Source organism: Parasteatoda tepidariorum, chromosome 4, assembly GCF_982258835.1.
Source record: "Parasteatoda tepidariorum strain Cologne lab strain chromosome 4, Ptep-v5.0, whole genome shotgun sequence".
Taxonomy (NCBI): domain Eukaryota; kingdom Metazoa; phylum Arthropoda; class Arachnida; order Araneae; family Theridiidae; genus Parasteatoda; species Parasteatoda tepidariorum.
Window position 1 is genome coordinate 105,167,689 of NC_141758.1, and position 24,624 is coordinate 105,192,312.

At 29.6% G+C, this 24,624-nt stretch overlaps 1 protein-coding gene across 1 annotated transcript in view; it reads right to left on the minus strand.

Moving 5' to 3' along the window:
* Positions 1-7,921, minus strand: part of LOC107448921 (neuronal acetylcholine receptor subunit alpha-10) — a 222,155-nt gene extending 214,234 nt beyond the window's left edge. The window contains exon 1 of the mRNA XM_016064298.4: positions 7,791-7,921. The gene's annotated coding sequence lies outside the window, so the exon portion shown is untranslated. The remainder of the gene's footprint in view (positions 1-7,790) is intronic.
* Between the last annotated feature and the right edge of the window lie 16,703 nt (positions 7,922-24,624).

Below are 24,624 nucleotides of genomic sequence, written 5' to 3' on the forward strand. Positions count from 1 at the left end.
TTGCCATGCAGTTATGCTTACGATACGATGACTCTATCTTTTTTCAAACCATTTTCTTCTGGTTATTTTCTATACTTGCTCAAATTTTTCATCAATTATTTTATGGTTTTGAACATCGCATAAATAAAATTGCGATTCTTTTTGATGGTCAAATTGATACCGTACTTGATTATTTTAATTTTTTAGATATGATTCTTTGGTAAGTTTAGTTTTTAGACATTTTTATTGGGTGAGCCTCGATAGTTTTTAGCTTTATAACACTTAAATATTACTTCAATAAGTAAGACTTAGAACACAATAAGACAACAAAGCTGTGGTAGCTCAAAGGACAGAGCTTTCGCCTCTCAATGAGGTGACCCAGGTTCGAATCCCAGCGGCAACTGGTTTTGCGAGTGGTGCTCTTGTCTCGCACTGATTTCAATGTTGGCATAGTAGTTCTAAATAATTTTTTGTTAAAATAACAGATTTTTTTAATACCTGAGTTTGCTTTTTTAAAATAGCAGTACTTATCCGCTTAAGAAATAGGCATCTGTTTTAAATGGTAGTATTTTTTGTGGAAAAAAAATGGTTTTATGCTGATACACCAGCTGATAGTTTTTCTGTAAACATAATGTTTCTTTATAGCGTATTCCTTTTACATTTTGTTACAAATCCTAAATTCGATAAGCAGTAATATGCCTAATGCTTTTGAGCAAAATTCGTATCTTCAAACAAGTCTAAACAGCGAATTTCCTTTATATGATGAAAAGTTCATTCAAAGCATTTCCCAATCCTAAATTAGATGTGCAGTAATAAGCCTAATGCTTTTGGTAAAATTCCCATCTTCAAACAAGTCTAGGCAGAAAATTTCCATTATTTGATGAAAAAGTTCATTCGAATCCTTTCCCAATCCTAAATTCGAAAAGCAGTAATAAGCCTAATGATTTTTGTTAAATTCGTATCTTCAAGCAAGTCTAGACAGAAAATTTCCTTTACTTGACGAAAAGTTCATTCGAAGCATTTCCCAGGAAACGACTTCCTCAAAAACAATAATTTCGCAAGAAATCAATTTAGAAAATTTTGTGAATTTTGAGGATCCATTTTTGCAATATCAGCGCATTAAAGGAAATCAATACCATTTTCTCTAAATTGTAAAAAAAAAAAGTCAGTTATATAGCTGATCTTTATTTTTTATACAATTCACAGAGTGATGCTTATCTAAAAGAAAATACTTCCCTTCACTCAAACGCGATCAGTAAATTCCACTGAAAAATCTTTTCTCTCGCCTATCATCGTCCGTTTTTACGGCACACGGGAAGTTATAAAAATGAAATATCCCAAAGAAAAAAAAGCAGCTTATTTTTCGGGTTTATACAAGAACTTATATTGAAAGGAAAATGGAAAAGCAGCATGCATTAAATTGAACTAAAATATGTTCGAAGAGGGAGGATTTAAATTCTTATGAAAAAAATTATTAAAAGGAACTTTTTTTTATGCATTTTTCCATTAATAGTAAGTTAAAAAAATCGGCATCTTTGCAAAAAAATGCATGATAATATTCACAAAATGTTTTGCAAGTACATTTCCTTCTGTGCTTTTCTTCATACAGTATAAAGACGCTGATCTTTTCGCAAATTATTAGCGGAATAATTTAGAGTGCAAAAAAATAAACTGACCCCCTTAATAACTTTTAATCTAATGACTAGATATTCACGTTATAGGACTCGATTTTCAAATATGCTAATAAATTTGTGCAGACGATACTTTCAGTTACGAAATCAGAACAAAAACGTTCTCTCTCTGAATAAACATTCCCTTTCTCTCGACGTATTTGGATTTCTGACCCCCAAAATATAGGGATAGGCGCAATCTTGGAAATATGGTCCCAATAATTGGATCAGGAGTGCGATCCAAAGTTTGGACCCCTTATGTTTTACTTTTTGCGTATTTCACCATATCTCGAATTGAAAAATTTTTACTCACAATTACAAAAACTCTTCATCAATGTAAAATATAATATTTACTAAATATTTATAATTTTTCATTGTTTTGTTTAATAATAATCGAAAACGTTTGAGTTGTAAGGTATTTTTTCCAACATTTTAAATAATGAAATTTTAATTGAAAAAATACAAACTCAGATCGAAATCGGTCAAATAGTTCCTGAGAAATCAAATTTTGAAAATACGACTTCCTCAAATCTGATCATTAGATCAAAAGTTATTCACTAAGACGCTCATAAATATCCAAGATAAAAAAAAAGTTAAAGGACTTTCATTTTTGACGGAGTCGGAGTCAAGTAAATTTTTCTGAGTCCTGCAAAATTGTCTTCAACTCCAACTCCATAGCCATGTTTCAGAGTGTGGGGATACGAACTCAAGAATTTTTCAGCTGAAGAATATTTTATACTTTTACCAGAACAAATGGAAAACAAACATCATATGAAATGCGTCTTGTTTATTCCCAATATTAAGAATCTCATAAATATCCAGGATAAAAAACTTTTGCAAGAAAAATAATCGTATTTTTAAATGCTACAGCGAAATGGTGCTATGAATTTGATTTTTATTTCCTTTATTAATAAATATTATACCACATAATATGCACACCACTATAATATATATAATAATATTCATTGTTAATATACATAATATTAATATTTCCATTGTTGCAAGAAAAATAATCGTATTTTTAAATGCTACAGCGAAAACCATTTCGCTGTAGCAATTTGAATTATGAATTTTGAATTATGAATTTGATTTTTATTTCCTTTATTAATAAATATTATACCACATAATATGCACACCACTATAATATATATGATAATGTTCATTGTTAATATACAAAATGTTAATAATTCCATTGTTGATTAAGGAGCTAAGTCTCATTTTAGCGAATTTGAATAAATTAGTTTTAAAGTTTATAAGTTGATAATAGGAAATCAAGATTACGCCTTGCCTTTATTTCTTGACAACTAATTACAATAGATGTCGGTAAATACATAACGCTCATTTAAAAAGATCGCGTCCTAGCGTACATACTCTTGATGTTTTAATTTGCAACAAAGAGTAGCTTTCTAAGGTCGACTATTTTGTTTATAATGTCGACTTCTTTCACTCGGAAAACACATTTTTACTTCCACTTAGATCTACAAAATGAATGAATGTTGAACAATTAAATTGAAGCACGAGATGTTTTCACAAGAAAACTCAATTTTTTTTTCAAAAATGTCACTTTTTCCACTAAGTTTTTCAATTGTAATTTCAAGTGGTGAATTAAAAACTATCAGCCTTCAATGCCCGGCTCAGTTCTTCCTTTAAGTTTACCTGCTGGAAGGACCCAAGCTTTCAGCAGTTTTGCTCTGAGTGTAAGCTCATATCAATGATATACTCGTACGAGAATATCATTGCTCGTATATCCGTGGCTCATCGGTCAAAATTCGCCCTTAAAATCTATTCGTGAGGATCTTCTAACTTGAGTTAAGTTAGGTGCCCTTCGCAAATAAGTTTAACCTTAAGTTTTTAATAAAAGTAAAGTCACAAGAGTTTTAAAGACTAGAAAAAAATTTAAAGTTAATAAAAAATAATTTAGCCTAAGCTATAACTTTTTTACGCAAGTATTTTCTAATTTTGTTCGATACGCGCAGTGCTCAAAATAAAAAAACTAGAACAGTTTAAGAATTTTTGAGATAATGGTCATATTTTCATGCACTAAGATGCAATATAAGTGTTTCAAAGGAATTACCATAAATACAATAATTAATTAGTGTAGACAACATGGACCGGAGTCGTACTGGAAGTGGAGTCTACATCAAGAGACCTGATGGTGATATCAACATTAAAATGAGAAACCCGGATTCTTGCTCTGTTTTCCGATCGGAGCTTCTTGCTATTGAGGCAGGACTACACGCAATTGAAAAGGATTCGCTGCTAGACCCTATCTGGATCCTAACGGATAGTAGAAGCTCTATCCAATATTTGAGTGCATGGCCAAGAGTGGGAGATAGGGCTGGAACGGCAATCTTACAACTTCTCAGTAAACTTTCCGTGAAGCGGGATATTTATTTGCAGTGGATTCCGTCCCACGTTGGTCTGCACGGGAATGAGATCGCTGACTCGCTGGCTAAACTTGGCACAAATGAACCTCTGCCGGAAAGTTTGGCACTCACATCCTCGGAAATTCACTCCATTAGAAAGCAAGGTGTCCAGCTAGTCTGGAATACTCCCCCAGTACAGATCTGGTACTCTGGGGATAAGCCGGGTCGTGCTTTGACCTTCAAAGGTAATAGAGGCGATCAGACCGCATTCACTAGATTCATCAGTGGTCACATAAAGTGCATGAGGTATGAACAACAGCGAAAGATCTATCCCACCTGCAACAAGTGTTTCTCCAGTGCAGCCAGCCCGGCCCACCTCCTTGGCTGTGTGGATTTTAAAAAGGAGGATTTTCTGCGCGACCCGGTCTTGTTTTTTGACTTCCTGAGGGTGAATGGACTCATGGACCTGGTCTAGTGGGGATAAGAAACAACAACAACAACATGGTAAGTTACGAAACCCGACACAAAACCGTACTTTCTGTGAAAAATACACTTTACTTCTAAATTGGATTTGCGATCTTTAAAGTATGAAGGGGTAGCTACAATCTGGAAAATAGGATTCGCATAGTTGTGACTTGCGTTTCGCACGCCCGTGCCACAAGTCCGGGGTTCTATTCCCGGATCCTCAACCTTTCCTCTCTTCAATGGGCAGATAAAATGAGTATCAAGCATGCTTGGGGATTAAACACTGCGGGTACCCTTTCCGGCTGACCACCGAACCTGAACATCTGCTCCTGCACCCCAGAGCTCAAAGTCTAGAAAACTGGGATGAAAGCACAGTAGGCCTTGGCCCTCCATGGGCTACTGAGTTTTACAATCATGTCATGAGAATTGTCGACTCTTTGATTTTAATTTCCTTTCTTGTGTTTTGAATATTTTAAGCAAATCACTAACTCCTAGCACACAGTTGTAAAACTCGTTTATTCAAAGACACTTTTAAACAAAAAATTATTTTTTATAAATATTCATTTTTTTTTATTATTAACAGTAAAATAAATGGATTTTAAATTAAAAATTTCGAAATTTAAGGATAATCGGTTGACTAGTTCTTGAGAAATGGTGATTTAAAATACGATTTCTTTGTGGAGGTGAACTACGCAGTGTGAAATTAACTCTAAAGACTTCAAACTTTCAAATTAAATAAAAAACTATAGCAAATACATCTCAAATAAATTTTTCACTACATAGGTAAGCAGTTCAACTTCTTTTACATGCCTTATAGGGTTTTGGATAAGTTAACCTTTAGTAACGTTTGGATAAGTTAACCTTTGGATAAGTTAACCGTTAGAGAGGTTTTGATATTAAATGTATTTGCTTCTTACTTGTCCTATTATAACTTGATTATGAGATATCATTACAATCCATCTTAAAATCTCTGGTTTAATAATTAAGATAATTATTAAAATAGTTTAGATATTAGGAAAGTTATGTCTGGTGAGGGTGTAAGCCTATGCATATGCGTGTGCTGCCATCTATAAGTAACTACAATTTTAAAAAGCTTTTTAATCAATTAAAAGTCAGGTTTGGGCAAGGGACAGCCATTTCTTGTAAAATTTGTGAATGGTTTCTATAATTTGGTCAATGAACAATTTCTTGCGTAGTTTTATTTTTTTAATATTATCTCCATGCATAACTAAACCTATACAATGATGGTTTTTGATATTAATTAGTTCAAACTTAACGAATTTTCCAATCAATTTTTTGAGTGAAATTATTTTTGAGTGAAATTAAAAGAATCTGGTTTTATTATATAAATATTTCTGTTTAATTTTTTAAAAAGTATGAGATTAATATCATTTTGAAGTAAACATAGTTTAAGACAAATAATAAAAACTTATACATTTTTTTTCCAAAATAATAAAAAAATTAATATCATATGGTAAAATAAACATTAATATGCTGATTATTATGTTGCAATTCTAAAATATCTCCTAAAAAAAGAACTTGAAAAACAAAGGAAAGAAGAAAGAAATGTGGAATCTGATAAAAATTCATCAATTTAATAAAACCAGAGGCAGCAAAATAGGAATCTACGACCGCAAAATTTATTAATCTACAGTAAAAGTCGTTCCTTTTCTTAGGTTTTGCTGATTTTAATCAATCTTTGAAGTCCATGTTCTGAAGTCATGTGACTTAGGAACTGCTTTTTGATATCTTTTTTTATTGAATCTCAATAAAAAAGCACACTCTTATTCTTATACTTACTCTGCGTGAGAATAAGATGTAATTAAATATCATTAGACTCTGTTCAATATTGTAAAAATTTATTAATAGAAAACGCTTAGGAACTTAAATAATATTGGATTATGTTAATAATATTCTAATTGATACTTTGTAAAATAAGGCTTGTTTTTTTTAGAAAACCAATACTTTAACAGCATGTTTATTGAAAAAATATCAATAAAAACGTAAAATAAAATAAATACTTTTAACGATTTTAAATTTTAAAAAAAAAATTATTCAAACGGCAATTTTTGAATAAGCATAAAAAAATCAGTTACAAGTAAAAATAAAATATAATGATTCCATTGAACAATAAATATCAAACTAAAACGTGATTACCCAAATCTGTGCAGAATACATCATTATAATTAAAATTCCAATCATTTAAATTTATTTCAATATTTCGTATCAAATGTATTACAAAAAGAAATGGTGGAATTACTAATTACAGGCACTCGTTTAAATGAATCATTAATTCTCTTTATGTTTATTTTTTTTTTCTAATGATCGGAAAAAATTTAAATTACTACTCTTTTTCAAAGAAAAGGTAATCTCCGCTATTTTTCAATCAAAATTAAAGAACGATCCAAAGCCGTAATTCAAAAATTCCAATTCTGTACCATCATTAAATCGTCTGCCAATAAAACAAAACGGTAAAGTCGTTTCACTTAATTAACTTCTGCAACTTCTTATACTGCGCGAAAAGTCGTCTGCCCAGCAAACAAAAGGGGCTAAATTACGTCGTTAATCTCTTAATGAACTCCTAGAGACTTCCTCTCTTTCTCTTTTCGGCAAAATTGTCCGCCGATAAATAAATAAAACGGAATTCTCTTCCATATATCTCCCCCCCCCCTCCTCACATTTAGCTCCTTACAATTTAATCAACAGAAAGAGAGGGAACACATTAATCGAAAGAAGAAAATAGCTACTAGAACTGCGCGCCCATGGGATGAATTATGCAAAACCCCTCGTGTCGATACTGCAGATATCTCGGTCTTTCCTTCCAGGGGTCGGTCAATCCAATTCAGTTGATCCAATTTCCGGGGGAAACGAAACATCTGCGCTCAACTCTTTTCCACAACCCGTACAGTGATATCATATCTCAAAACTTCTACAAGAATGTCGTTTGCATTTTTATAGTCGTCTGAAATGTTTTTTTAATCGGACGATAATGATATTCGAAATCAGCAAGATACGTTTCAATCGCACGGATCGAATTCTCACCTAAAATTATTCCTACCCGTTGTTCTACTATTCTGGAGTTCATTCTCGACAGACAGAAAGAAAAAGGAATGCTGTTGTTCACCCCGTGATTTCTTCTTCAGTTCTAAACGACCCAAACTACTTTTTTTTTTATTTAAGACCATTTTACCTCTCTTAATTTTTAGCTTTGATCGATGAAGGGTTCGGGTTCATAACCCTTTCACTCCCCAGCTCCTAGAATACATTGTATAATAGAGTAGTAAAATAAAAGAAAAAAAATTACACTCACCGGAATGCGATGCTCAGCGCGCGGAGATGATCGGACCCATTCGTGTTGTTCGAGATAACGAAGAGTAACCGTCAGGGGGCGCTGGGAACAGTTGATGGAAAGGGAGGAGTGAGGGATGAGGAATCGAAGAAGCGCGGGAGGCAATGGAAGCGCCCTCTGCAAAGTAAGAGTGCAAACTGTTATTTTGTAAGAGCTACTTCAATAGATGGTTAGACGTTAGTATTATTTTATGAAATCGCTGCTACAAAGTAAATACCTCAAATACAACTAAGAAGTGTACAGATTTATAGAATGTTTAAAATAAAATAAAAAAATATATCGTTTTTCTTTTTTTTTTTAAATTCAAGACATGTTTTTGGATGAGTAAAAAGATGTCTCCTTTTTTTTCGTTCTTTTTTTGAAAGAGTAGTGAGAGTTTGTTTTACGACAGCGAATTTACTCTTTTTTTTTCCGCGGGTCATCTTAAAAAAAATTTATTCGATATTTACGGAAAGGAAGGAAGTAAAAATGGTTTTAGGAAATTCGAAATTTATAGCGTTACAAAGTTTAAAACAAAAAGAAGAGGGGCAAAAAAAAGAAAGAAAATCTTTTTGGTTTCGTGTCAGAAAAATCTTTTTCAGAGTTGAAAAAAAAAGTTTTGTGGGAATTAGTGGCAACGCCTGGGAGTCACTCATAAAGGTCGCTTACGTTGATAAGATTTTAAAAAATTATTTTGGAATAGTTTGAGAAATGGATGGCGGTTTCCTCACGATAATTTTTTATCGCGGTATTTGAGCAGAAGGGCAATTAGCAAACCATAATTAGTTTTCTGAGTGACTTCATATTTTTCTTTCTTTAATAGGGTGTTATTAGATTTAAATTATTTTTCCGTAATTAAACTTTTAACAGAAACTTTTAAAATTAATATTTAATCAACTCCATGATTTTTTTTAAAATTAAATCTAACATTCATTTAAAATATACGAGAGTTTGAAATTAAATTGCAAGCAATCAGCTAATATTAAAGCACATTTCTCGATAAAACTAATATCCAACCAATTAAACGCTTTAGCAAAGAGTCTTATAAATATTGCTTTCTTTGATTTCGAAATTCACTTTCATGTGTGTTTTTTTTCCTTAAATTTTTCGTAAATACTACAATTTGAATTTTACTTATCGTAATAAACATCTCAGCGTCTTAACTTTTTCCTTCTTTAAGGTGTGAAGGTTTATTTGTGAAGATTTTACAGGTATATTTTCATTAATAATTTTTTACTTATTTTTCTATTTAATTGACTAACTGAATAGCGGATCTCAATACGGAGTACAACAAAAGGTAAATAATCAATAAATCGGTATTAACGTTCAATAACTGTTATTAGCGCGGAACTATACTCAGAAATCTACATAATGGAATTGAAAACTGAAGTCTACAAAATTACTACCACAACAATTAAAGGAGCCAAAGAAAATTAAAATGTTTTTTTTATCCATATATATATTAGATGCCCACTCCGGTATTTTCGTTATTGGATTATAAGTTTTTAGAAGTTTATTTCATTAAAATAGGGATTAAATATACTCAATACCGAAAACGATGCTATTGCACGTGACCAACACAAGATGGCCACTAATTCTGCAAATTAGATCATAACATCGTTTGTTTGTTTTTTCAATTATTGTTAATTTTTAAAAAAATTATGTTTGTAGATAGTACATGTTTCAAAAACAAAATTATAAGCGATAGTTTCAGAAAACTTTGAAACTACTAAATTGGTAATTAAATTAGATTTGAATTATCTTACATGATTGATCAAAGATAAATAAATATTAAAGAACGTGCAATCAATTTTCTGTGGATAAAAGTTTTTATCAAACACCAATGCACGCATCACTGATATTTTCTTTCAAATATTGAAACTTTCATAACTTTACTTTAATGTCAATATAATTTTCCCTTTCTATAAAATCCAATATTTTCTTTAGAATAACCTCGTAACATAAATTAACATTTAATTTTAAATTTTGATTCATTATTTGCTTTAACAAATCTCAAAAAATTTTGTTGTTTTATTTATACAGCTTGAACAAATTTAACTTTACATTATTATTATTATTATTTTCTCATAAAAATTAATCATAAAATCATTAAATTTTGATTCATTATTTGCTTTAACCAAATCTCGAAAAAAATTTTGTTGTTTTATTTATGCAGTTTAAACAAATTTAGTTTTACATTATTATTATTTTCTCATATAGCTTTATTTCTGTCTTCAATTTCGCAATATCAAAGTTATTTGGAATAACAACTTTATCTTTGTACTAACAATCCTCCTATTCATTAAATTCAATATTTTCTTGTGAATAATCCTTAAATATTTCTCTGAAAATGAATAATTAAATTAATGCATTTCTTCAATCTATTCTTGAAGCTTTAAATTTGCATGACCCTATTTCCAATAATATCAATATTTTACACATTTTGTATTATTAATATTATTATTATTTCCTTTAGAATAATCGCTTAACATGAATGTAAAGTTAAATTTAACTAAAGATTTTAACTATTATTAATTTTAACTATTATATATTAGTTTAATTTATATAATTTAACTTTGAACTTATATAATTTAATAATTTAACTTAGAACTTATATAATTTAATAATTTAATTAATATAATTTGTATAATTTAAATTTTAACTTTTAATTTCCATTTGAATAATCGCTTGATTTAAATGTGAAGTTAAATTGAACTTATAAATTTAATTATTATTAACTTATATTTAATTTGTATGATTTAACTTATAATATTAAAATGTATCTATAAGAAATATAACTTCAATTAAATTATAGTTAAAATATAACTTATAAGTTAAATTTTAACTTATTATTTGCTTTAACCAAATCTTAAAATTTATGTTCTTTCTTTTTTTCATCCACTTTTGATAGATATTATTATTAATATTATTATTGCTTCCATAACCATATTTCTACTAATTTTCTTATGGATACATTTTAATATTTTCCTTAGAATACTCCCATATGAATTAAATTCAAATTTATTTTAAAACTTATTCACATTTTATAAACAAATCTTGAAATCTTCATAAATATCCAATTATCTCTATTAAACTCATTTTTTTACCCCAGCATTATTCACATGCGCAACTTTATTTTTCATGACAATAATTTTTTTCTTCATTCATAAAAATCAATTTGAAATATTTTCTTTAGAATTATCTTTCAAAATTTGAATGAAAATGATCCCTTAAACTAATTCATTACCTCAAACAAATCTTAAAACTGACGCATTTCATGAAAATTTATATCCAACGGAACTATTTATTTATATGCTTTTCAAAACGGGAGTTCCTTTCTAAAAAATTTATTTCTTTTTCGAATATTCGGTAGGCGTAACATTTAGCAAAACTATGCGAAAGCACAGAGAAAAGTATCCATGAAGTATGCATGAGAAAACAGAGAAAACGACAAGTGAGGCTTTGTATCTAGCATGAAATGAAATAAGGTAAATCTTTTGCGCAGGAAACTTCAAGTCGTGTTTGCCAAACTGTATCCGTACATCTTCTTCAATAAAGAAACGGGAGAAAAAAAATCTTTAAGAAGAAGTAGATATGCGGGATATGTTTGTTGAGTAAGTAAAGCTGGTTTTGAAGAGGAAATTTTGAAGGATTTGCTTGCTTTTCTGTTTTTCGCCAAAACTAGCATTATTTTATAGTGAGTTACCATTATTCCATTATCAACAGAATTTATTTTAGTTGAGAGCATCCTTTTCTTCTTAGAGCTGTTGCCAGATAACTGTAAATAGAAATATTTATGAAATAAAATGGAACGATGCTGAGATAAATTTTACGATGCATATAAACAAGAAATTTTGTTAAATCTATATAAACGACATAGGATGTTATAATATTAAATGGACTTATAAAATATATAAAAACCTGTCTTGTTAAATATGTAACAGCGACTTTATAAATTATGAAACAGCATCACCAACTTTTATTGCCGTTTGCATCGTTCAAGTAAGCATCTGACAATAACATGTGATTAATAATTATCAGAAGTAAGAAAAAAATTTACCGGATAAAAAATTTGTAACGGGAAAAAAATTTTACCGGATAAAATTTTTTTACCGGATCTGCTTAGAAAATTCCACCTCAAAATTGTTAATCAAAGTTTTAATTTTATAATCAAAGTTTTAATTTAATACTACAATCTTCGTTGGACAGCCAACCCAATTTTGAGTTTACGACTGCCAATGGTGAACTCTGTAGCATTGTAATTTTAAACCCAATCCAGAAGACAAGGGAACTCCGGAGTAGAGGTATTGGGAGAAAATTGTCTTCGCGGAGGACTTTTTTGATGGAACTAACCCGCCTTTGCGTTCCATAGAGAGGAAAATCAAGAAAAACCTCCCACTGTTAGCCTGACGGCAAGGGAACTCTAACCCATGATCCGTCTATCGACCATTGAGGATATTTTACGTCAACAATATGATTGGTGTGAACCAGGTGATGAATTCGTATCAACCAGTCATCGGTGGGATTTGATTTGGAAGTCGTAAACGCAAAACTGGGTCTGCTGTTCAACGATGGCTAGAGTATAAAATTAAAATTTGAGCAAAACGATCTTATCAGATCCGGTAAAAATCATTGGGTGGTGAGCCTCATTGGGAGGTAGAACCCAGTAGCCTTGTAATCTTAAACCCGATTCAGAAGACAAGGGAACTCTTGGATCAAGTATTGGGAGAAATTTGTCTTCGTGGAGGACTTTTTGAGGGAACTATCCCGCATTTGCGTTACATGGAGTGGAAGACTACGAGAAACTCTCACGGTTAGCCTGACGGCAAAGAGGCTATAATCCTTGATCCGTGTACCACAGAGGATATTTCACGTCAGCACTGTGGTCGGTGCAAGCCGGATGCGAATTTGTATTTATCAGCCATTGCTGGGATTCGAACCCGGTTCATTTCATTAGAAGGCGAACACTCTATCCCCTGAGCCATCGCTGCTCTTTTCTACCTAAATTGAACTAATCAGACTCTCAATTTTTCAAATGCATTTTAAATTCGAACTATTATTTTGATGAAAAAGTAACTACTAAAAAAAGACTATCGGCACAGCATTAGAAAAATTATGTATTAAAAATAATAATTCATCATTAGAATTTTTATCTAAAAATTCCTAAAATTTTTAATCTTTCATTTACAAAAAAAAGGGAAACGGAGAGAGAAAATGGAGCATTTCTACTATCCTGTCTAAGATTAAAACTAAAAAACTTTTTGCTCGCTTTAAGAGATTTAAAAAAATCGTTGCCGTTTTGACGCTTTCTTGATTCGAGAATGCACTCCTTAGTTTCTCTAATCACAAATTTTTTATTATATATTTTTAAAATCTGGAAATATAATTTGAGATGAAAAATCTCTTTCCTACAGTTCCTGTTGGATTCAGCTGGTAACTAGCGCATTACATAAAAATTTCTCCAACCACAAACCTTTTTATCCCATATTATTTTAATCTGAAAGAATATTTTAAGCACATAAATCTCTAATAATTTCTATCAGATCGACCTGATCTTGAAATCAGTCACATCATTTCAAAATATATCTGATTTAAAATATATTTATCCCATGCAATTCAACCCTGGCAGAATAATTTTTTATCAACAAAAAAGCTATTTCTTTTTCAGAACTTCAATCGGATCAAGCTTATTTTGAAACCAGTCGCATCGATATTCCCTAGACTACGAATTTTTTTTTTCCTATATAATTTAAATCTGGAGAAAAAAAATATTTTGAGCAAAAAAAAATCGAATATCGAATATTTTTCTATCGAATGAAGTAGTTTTTTAAAACAATTGCCTTATCTCAAAATTTTTTCGACGATAAAACTTAACTTTTTTGCAGTTTCCATAATATGGAGGTAGTAATTAAGCGCATTATATCAGAATTTCTCCAACCATAAGACTTTTTATCCCATAATATTTAAATCTGTAAGAATATTGATTGTTTTGAGCAAATAAATCCTTTTTTTAATAATTGCTGAGATCGAGCAGATTTTGAAATCACTCAATTTTAATTTTTGTTGAATCTAGCTGACTTTTAAACCAATCGATTGATTAACCAAATGATTTTCAAATCACTCAAAATGTCTCCAATTAAAAACATTTATATCCGATATAATTTAAATCGGGAAAAAAAAAATTTTATCAGAAGAAAAATATCTTCTTTACAATTTCCATTGGATTAAGCTTATTTTGAAACAAGTCGAATCGACATTTCCCCAACTACAATTCTTATTATCTTATACAATTTAAACCTCAAAGCATAGTTTGAGCAAAGAAATCTCGATTTTTGTCTTTTTTTTTTAAATTTTTGTGGTATCAAACTGATTTTTAAACCAATCGCATTGCTTCAAAATTTCACAGATAATATGATTCTTTATCTTATATAATTTAATTCTGAAAGAATAATTTATCAAAAATAATCCTTTTTTTTTTTACAATTTCTACCGTATAGAGCTGGTTTTTGAAACAAATCGCATCGCATCGAAATTTCCCCGACTACAAAACTTTTTTATTCCATATTATTTAAATTATAATATTATACAAATATATTATCCTATATAATTTAAATTTGAAAGCATAATTTGAGCTAATAAATCTTCTTTTTTTTAACCTTTTTTCAAATTTTTGTTGAATCAAACTGATTTCTAAGTCAATCGCATCACTTCAAAATTTCCCCGATTTATCCCATATAATTTATTTCTGAAAGAATAATTTATCAAAAAAATCCTATTTTCTTTATAATTTCTACCGGATTAAGTTGGTTTTTGAAACAAAACACGTCATATCAACATTTCTCCGACTACAAAACTCTTTTATTCCATATTATTTAAATTAAAATATTATATACATATATTATCCTATATAATTTAAATTCGAAAGCATAATTTGAGCTAATAAATCTTCTTTCTTTTACCTTTTCTTTTATTTTTTATAATCAAACTGATTTTTAAGCCAATCGCATTACTTCAAAATTTCCCCGATTTATCCCATATAATTTAACTCTAAAAGAAAAATTTATCAAAAAAAATCCTTTTTTTTTCTATAATTTCTACCGGATTAAGTTGATTTTTGGAACAAAACACGTCATATCAAAATTTCCCCGACTACAAAACTTTTTTTTCCATATTATTTAAATTATAATATTATACAAATATATTATCCTATATAATTTAAATTTGAAAGCATAATTTGAGCTAATAAATCTTCTTTTTTTTAACCTTTTTTCAAATTTTTGTTGAATCAAACTGATTTCTAAGCCAATCGCATTACTTCAAAATTTCCCCGATTTATCCCATATAACTTAACTCTAAAAGAAAAATTTATGAAAAAAAATCCTTTTTTTTTCTATAATTTCTACCGGATTAAGTTGATTTTTGGAACAAAACACGTCATATCAAAATTTCCCCGACTACAAAACTTTTTTTTCCATATTATTTATATTTGAAGAAAAATTTTTTGCCAAAAAAAAAAAAAAAAAACAATTTGAACAGTGTAGAGATTATCCAAAATAGAAAGTTTTTCAGGTAACAACTTATTTCATAAAATCTGTTCTTCCCTGTTCTGAAACGAGTGTTCCCGGTTTAATTATGGCAGCCTCGGATATCGCTATGCATGATGGGAAAAAAATATTCAAATTCCATTAGCATCTAGCTCCGAGACAGATACTTTATTTTGTCCCAACTTTTTCTTTCCGGGAAAAGAAGGGAACGCCATCAAGCTAAATGAAATGAAAGAAAAATTGTGGAACTTCATTTCGCTCAAACATAGCCTATTAATAAAATTAAATTTATCCTGATTCGTACAGGAGAAACGCCAAGAGGAGGTAATTTAGGAATCTGGATAAGTTCATTTATCCTGATTCGTAAATTAGGTCATCAGGATTAAAGCATTTTTTGAAAAGCCAATCAGAGATTTCCTTTTGAAAACGTTTGGAAATAATAATTAAAGCATTTTCGCCGTGAAACGTCCATTGTTTTTTTAACATAAAATTCTAAGCATTTTTTAAAAAACATTCTATTCGATTTTTGTCGTTTATTTGTGGAAAAATACCTGAAAATGTCTCAAAATTTACGATCTTTCGAAAACAAACCGCCTTACTTTATGGCAGCTAAAACGCGGACACATATACATTCTGTGTTTTGACATAGTAAGAAAGGCTTCCTCATAGTACTAAAATGATTCCATGTCTGTTTATGGCACTATTTGTTCTCTTCATAACGCTTTGACGTAGAATTTTTGTTAAATAAATTTTTAATATTTTTTTTTCTTATTTTGTGTTAATTTAAATAAAAATAAGCGAAAAGTAATATATTCAACATTTTAACAATTTATGGTTATAAAATTCGCGATCGCAACGAACTATAGGGGGCGTTGTTGTATGAGACGCTTACCTGCGATTTCCATATGAACCGTCATTCAGTTACTCTGGAGACGTCGTTAATGTAGCGTGTAGCATTGCAACGTTCCTTCTTTAATGTGGCTTATTAAATTTAAAAAAGAAAAATGCTTGATCTTCTTTCTTGTACAACCGAAAACAAAATGGTATCTCTTTTTATTAGAGAAGGAATATCCAAAACACATCGGAAAAATATTTGTACATTAACAGAAAAAAATATGTATATTCTTATAAGAGTTAAAACCTAATGCCCGAGAAATAGTATTACTAAATGTAATGATATAACATGAAAGGCCCATTTAAACTTTACATTCTATAGTTTTAAGAATCATATTAGTTCAAAAATTAAAATGAACAAAAAGTATACATAAGCCTCATAATTTTATGAAATTTAATTTTGTAAACAACGTTTTTTGACAACAATTTTTATCAAAAAATTTCAAGTTTCAATAAAAATCATTATTTAGAAACTAAGAAACGTAAAATAAAGAATGCTGACGAAACAAAAACAAAAAAAAAAAAACAATTCTTTTTTGTCGCCATTTTTAGTGCTACGAATATTCGTCTTTGGGATTTGCCAAAAACAAAACAAGATGCAATTTTATTTTTTCAGGAGGGAAATATTTTACCGAAAAAACGAAAATGTACCAATTCCCACAAGATAAAACTTTATCTTGGCAAACGTACGTTTTGGAAATGTTATTTCATTTGGAATCTTATTCATCAGAGTTCATATGGCGATATGATTGTTTTGAATCTATGCTAATCGGCTTATTTTCCACCGAAATCCAATTAACTATTTTGATTTTAAATAAAGTGTTTTATTTTATGAACTGTCGCAAAAATTTTAAGTGTAGATTGGCGGCACTTAAAAACCGCCAAATCTGTAGCGGCGGTGGCGTTAATACGTCGTAAGTATCGAATTTTTATTCCATACTTTTCTGAATCATATTATTTCAAACATTGGAATATACAAGAAGTATACATAAACACATAATGTTATACCATTTAATTTTTCAAAAGTATTTTGAGAACAATTTTTATCAAAAAATTATAAACTAAAAAACGGAAAATAAAGAATTCTTAGGATAAAAAAAAAACGATTTTAAGAATTATTAACATTGAAATAAAAACTTTCATGTTGTTTCTTTTTTTATTATTCTTATAGTTCTTAATCAGACGTAAAAAACCATATTGTAGAGAACCATCATCAAATGAAAAAAAAATATTTACAAGCAAATTTTTTATTGTAAAAATCATTGCACTTACCTGATTTATGATTCCCGGAGAATTCCAAAATGATAAGTTTCTTGTTTGAAAACTTTATTCTCAAATAATAGATACATAGTTTATACCTTCATTACTTTTAGATAACATACTACACAGCAAAATTTTATAATTGATATGAATTTGAATATGTAGCTAAAAACAGAATAGCTGAATTCTAGTTGAACTTATTCTTTCAAAATTAAAAAAAACTTACCAAGAAAACGATTTAAATTAATTAAGAATCAGCACAAATGGCACTATTTGAAGTAACTTGGATAATTTTTTATTGTTGTTTTCCGAATTATATAGATACAGAAATATATACTATTCTATAACGAAGAAGAATATGCTATAACTATTACAATTCTGTATGTTCTGAATTCATATTTATTCACTGGAATGACGAAAGCAATGTTGACTTCACTTTAATTCGTAATGAATTGAAGACAGAAGAAATGCATTTTACCTTAATACACACATCTGTAACAGTATCCGAAATCGGAAGTCATCAGTTGCAAGTTTGTTGATAATAGAAATTAAAAATTATTGAGGAATTTTTCTTCAAATGTTTGGCGTGTTCTGTTCCTGTAAGATTTACTAATATTCTGGAGATTTTTTTCAAGTTCTTCGGCCTTTTCCTTAGGGAAATTTTGTTTCTTATTTGCTGCTAAAAAATGGCGTCTGATTCAGTCAATGACTTTGATGGAACTAAATGAAAACGTGATAAATTAATGTCCGATATTTACAGTCTCCCGCTAGACGGCGTACTCGAGCGTTGCGATCGCGAATACAGCATGAAACATCGGTGATTTTTTCTGAGTTAAGAGGTAAAATCTTTCAAACACTTCCAAACAATATTTATTCAAATTTGCGCTTATTTGCAGTTATTTAGATCTAAGAAAAACAGTTACTCGTCATTGAAATTTTCTAATTTACAAAATCAAATATTGATAAAATTTTTAATATAAACGAAAATAAAAACTTTTTTTCTAAACTACCTCTTTCAGATTTTACATTTTAGTGCAAGTATAATTCCGATGATCTAACAGATTTTTTAAGACGCTAAAAGCTAGGTCCTATAGATCAAAAGAAGTTTTTGATCATGTAAATATTATTTAGATAAATATTTATAATTAGTATCTGAGCAAAATATTATTCAAATAAATAAATCTATCAAAAATTTAATTGATCGCTGTTAAATATTTATAAGCCTATGTTTGGTTAAACTATTGAAAAATATATTCTAAAAAAATTCCAAAACCTAACTTACTTAACTCAATTTCAAAAGTTAATTAAAAAGATATGCAAATGAATTCTATGCATCATTTGCAATAGTTTCTTTGTTCCAGAATAATCCCTAAAGTGTCTTTTTGTATTTTACTCCGTTGCAAGTTTAAAAAAAAAGAAGATAATTGCGGTAGGGGTTCTAAGTAATCATTCGAGCCTCTGCATATAGTTCCCTTTTATTTCATTATCAAATTATACAAATATAATTTCAAAACATCATAAAATCTTTTAAAAATTAAACAGATTAGATAGAAATTTAATTTGTCCTATTTTGCACGATATATATCATGGAATTATTTAAAAAACTGGTTATGTGTATCGTAGTCTTAATGGAACCCTAGACTCGGTGACATATTTCGATAAATAGGGAGAACATTCTTGAACGTTCTTGAAAGAAACAACTATATGACGTTGCAAGAGCATTAGATTTGATTGGACTACAAAAAATGGCGTGACTTATACTTACATGCTCGTAACAAATCAAATGTGAGATGAAGAATTTTTGCTTTTGTTTCGCTTCAGAAGAAATTCGTCTGCAAGAAACAGTATTTATTATACCTCAATCAGTTTCATTCAATGCGAATAGAAATACGTATATTTGTTACAATTTTTAAATACCATTTTTATTACTACTTTACTAGTTAATTGATTATTGTTGCTATTAAGAAAACAAGCAAGAAGGAGGATGGACACCCAGAGGATCCCAGAACCATGGATGCAAAGCGGCCTTTAGCCCCCTCACATTTTATAAGAGAAAGGACACAGCCCCTTCTACGATTGCAATGTTTCACTCAATATTTGCGTAATTAAATTTACAATAAAAGAAATTTATAATTTTTTTGTGTTTGTAGAAATTCTAAAAAATAAATTGAAATTACTGCATGCAATGTCGTTTTAAGAGTTGGCAATATTGATATACGTTCGCGCTAGCTTGGCATCTATTTGGCGTTTTTAAATCTTTCTTTTCTTTTTTTTTTTTTTTTTTTTTTTTTGAAAGATGGTAAACAAGCGACTTAATTTAAGTTAGCACTTATACATAAAGCAAGGGGGCTAATTTTCAGAAAAAGAGATTTGGTGTTTCTTTATCGAAGCAAACTTTTCCGGTTCAACTCAGTTCCAAACAATATTAACAGCTTGCCTTTTTTGAGTTAGTTTTGAAAACGATTAGTCGTCATAGTAACGAAAACCATTAGCTGACTCGCGCATTTCTTCGACGTTTAAAGCAGTTTCATTGATAGAAAATAGAGAGTCGGGTAGAGGGAGGTAAAAACCAAATAATAGTTCATATGCGAAGCCATTATAGGCATTACTTATTTCCTGGCTTTTAAAATTTAATTATTTTTAATCCTCCTTAATCTAATTTTAATTAAATTAAACCAATTTTTTTAATTTTATTACATTTTATAGGAAGCAAATATAAATATTTTATTATCTTCTTAGCAATCAATGTAACGGCTAACTTTTTAATTCAATACAAATGTATATAACTCATTAATTCACTATCGCTACTTAATCGAACATCAAAATCTATTTTTAACTCTTCCTTAAGTTACTTTATTTCTCTTACCACGAAAATGTTCCAATTACAGGGTTATAATAATTCTCACGGTCTTTTTATGATTAAGCTATAGCCAACTTATTTAAAATTTAATATTAATAAAACGGGGTTGGCTTTCTTTTTGGCTATTTTATCTCTGGATAAATCGCCAACAATGGATCTCTTCCCCTGCTCCTAAGTGTTCGTTGGGAACTATTCAATCGCTGCTTATTTTAATTTCTTGGCGTTAAGAATGGATGGATTCACCCCTCGGTCTAACCGTTATTAACTTTACAAAAATCTTCTTCATGTTAAAAGTAATAAAGCATCTTTTCATCCCTATAAAAGGAGCAACCTTTATTGGTTGGTGTTGATATATATAGCATACGGCTATAATGTATAAAGCAACGATTCCTCTTTTAAATACTTTTGTTCTAACTCTCTGGAATAAATCCCTCTTTTTTAAGAAGCTTAAATTTACCAGAAATTATTTCTACTACGATCAAAGCCTCACAAAAATTAAATAAACATGGAAGTTGACCGGCATTTTATAGTTAAGACGTCTCTACAAGCACTAGACTACCATTGAGGCAACACGGGTTCGAATCCCAGCGTTGGCTGTTCAATACGAACTCTCCTCCCGACCCGCACCGACCATAATGCTGACATAAAATATCCTCAGTGGCGGACGGATCATGAGTTAGAAATCCCTTGCCATCAGGCTAACCATGAGGGGCTTTCGTGATTTTTCTCTCTATGTAACATATATGAGGGTTAGTTCCATAAGGACGTCCTGGACAAAGGTTAGTTTGCCACAATGCTTGATCCAGTTCCATTGTATTCCAAATTGGGTTCAAAATTGCGAGGCTATGGAATCTATCATTTATAGTCGTAAACACAGAATTGGGTCGACTGTTCAACGCTGGTTATGAAATATAAAAAAAAATGTTCTGGTTCGAAACAGATGTATTGAGATATTTTATAGCTTCCCTACTTTATGGACACCCTGGTTAGAGAAGAATTTGCAACTAAAAGCCATACTTTATGGACACAATAAAATAAATGACATACACGCTGCTACAGATAAATTAAATTTGCAAAAAATCAATAAAAATCACTTCTTATGCTCACAAACATTACTCTTGAATAGTGACAAATAGAACCTTACAATTTCTTTTAAACGTAGAGGGAGCAAAAAAACTTTTAAGAACATTTTTTAAAACATCTATCTTCCATTTTCTCCTTTAAAATGGAATTCTAATGCTTTGAAGTGGAAAAGTCGAAACAGAGTAAAAAGGAGAAGGAAAAAAAATAATATCGACAAAGAAATTATAAGTTTCTTGATTAAGAAGTCAGTGTGAAACAATTTATCCGGAATGAAAAACTGGAGCGTTCAAAAACTGGAAAATGAGAATCGATTTCCAAAAAGCTGACCATCTCTGAAGAATAATGACTCCAGGAAACGGGAAAATCGGTTTTGTCTCTCCAAAGAACAATATTTTAATTAGATGAAGGTATAAAATGATGGAACAAAACATCTTTTGAATTCCGGGAGAAAAAAACTAAATTAAAATTTAATTACACAAAGTTTCGGCTTGTTCTGGTGGCTACAGAAGTACTAAAGCCATCCTGACACGATGTCATTGAAATAGATAACAGAAAAGAACAAGAGTTAAAATTTAATTAAAATAATGTTGGTTTCTTGGCGCGTAAAGTTTTGCTGCTGTAACAATGTAGGAAATAAAGACAAAGTCATTATTGAATTGTAAATTAGAACTGTTAATGGAAATGTTATTGCAAAATGTTTATTGTTTTGCAACGAAACCAAAGAGTTGAGATTTTATTTGAGGAGAAACTAACTTATGAAAAAGTACAAAAGTCATTTCGACAGAATGTCAGTGAAACAGATAACAGAAAAGAAAAAGAATTAAAACTTAATTAAAACAATGTTGTTTTTTAGAGAGTGAAGTTTTGTAACTATAATGCGGGAATTAAAAACAAAGTCGCAATTGAATTTTAAATTAGAGCTGTTATTACAAAATTTTTATTGATTGCTCCTTTCCCACATTGTTATAGATACAAAACTACACACTGTAAAATCCGACATTGTTTTAATTCAATTTTAACTTTTGTTCTTTCCTGTCATCTATTTCAATGACATATTTTGTATTTTTTTATGGGATGGGCTAGTTTCTCTCTAAATAAAATCTCAACTCTTTGATTCCATTACAAAATAATTATTAAATTTTTAATTAGAACAGTTATTATAAAATCTTTTTTGATTTGCAACAAAGTCAAAAAGTTGAGATTTTATTTAGGAAGAAACTAGCCCATGAAAAAGTACTAAAGTCATTTTGACATAATGAAGTTGATAACAGGAAAGGACAAGAGTTAAAATTTAATGAGCAAGAGTTAAAATTCAATTAATTTTTGTAACTATAATAATGTGGGAAATAAAGACAAAGTCGTAATTGAATTTTAAATTAGAACCGTTATTACAAAATTTTTATTGATTGCTATTTTCACACATTGTTACAGTTACAAAACTACACACTGTAAAATCCGACATTGTTTCAATTCAATTTTAACTTTTTTTCTTTTCTATTATCTGTTTCAATGACATTTTTTTTACTTTTTCATGGGCTAGTTTCTCTCTAAATAAAATCTCAATTGTTGATTCCATTACAAAGTAATTATTGAAGTTTAAGTTAGAATAGTTAGTACAAAATCTTTTTTGATTTGCAACGGAATCAAAGAGTTGAGGTGTTATTTAGGAAGAAACTAGCCCATGAAAAAGTACTGAAGTCATTTTGATATAATGTCAATGAAATTGATAACAGGGAAGAACAAGAGTTAAAATTTAATTAATTTTTTTAACTATAATAATGTGGGAAATAAAACTCAGAAAGCTAGCTCAAGAAAAAGTGCAAAAGTCATTTTGACATAATATCATCGAAATTGATAACGGGAACTACCGCTAGGGGGAGTTTTTTATTATGAACTAGCTGCTCGTGCTCAGTTAAATAAGTGCTTTTATTATTTAAATTATATTAATTACACTTTTTTAAATGTTATTAGTAAAATTTTGTTTCAAATAGGTCCATAAATAACTATTTTGAAGTCATTTATTGATTTGGCGACTAATTTGCAGAGGTCGCCAATTTGGTCGCCAAATCAGTGATTCATGATGAAACAGCTATTATTGGGCCTATTTAAATGTCATTTTCAATAATAATTATTAGAAATCATAACATTTATATAAAATTGACAAAATGCAATTAAAGTATCGGTTCAAATATGCACGAACAGCCAGTGTAACAGAGAAGAACCCCTGGCGGCGAACAAAGACATTTCTGGCTAGAGTTACTCCGTGATTTTCAATCTTTATGGTGTGCTCTACCTCTTCTATATTTTTGTAACCACCGTATTGTACCACTTTTCCCGAATGTAATTTTGTATTTCAAATTGCTGAAAATCAAATTTTATTGTTAATTTATAGGTTCTATAACAAAATTTGTTTCAGTGAGAAATCACAATTTTTTTAAGCATTTCCATCAGAACTTTTGTTTACTAAGCTTTTAAGTTGTTTAGAAGCATGAGAAAATATTTGTCAATTTAAAAAAAAAATGCTTCTTCTCCTTCATTGCTTAAACGAATTCAAAATTATTTATTTGAAGCAATTTTATAAAACGAAATTATGATGTTTGTTCAATATAGTTAAAATACTGTTAAGCCTATTTTGAAACCGAGCATTCTACGTCTTTTCTTTATGCATAAGTTTTATGTCTTTTTATCATAAAAAAATATTCAATTGCAAGGAACATTTTTGTTCTGAGTAAGATTAGGGAAGGATTAAAAAGCTTTGAATGCATAGTGAAGAAAAGTAAAAATCGTAAATTTGCCATTTATTGAATAAACAGTTAGCAATAAAATCAAACATTGGATTAAAATTTATTCTCTTGTTGATAAAGTATTAAATTTATAAGATTATTAAGTGCTTTTCTTTTTCGGTAACATAATAGAAAATAATGCTATTTTTTCTTAGGAAAAAACAATATTGAGTTGTTTACTCAAACTTTTATTCTTTTATAAGTGAAAAATATGAATTTTGCAGTTTAAATTAATTCATTATAGAGAAAATTTTTATATCGAGAAAATATTTGTCCACTTAATTCCATTTAATAAATTTCGATCACTTTCGAACTCAGGTACAGTTATGAAAGTGGTGATTAGGTATAGTAAAGTGGCTATGCGCTACAAGATCAGTATGCAGCGCCACCTC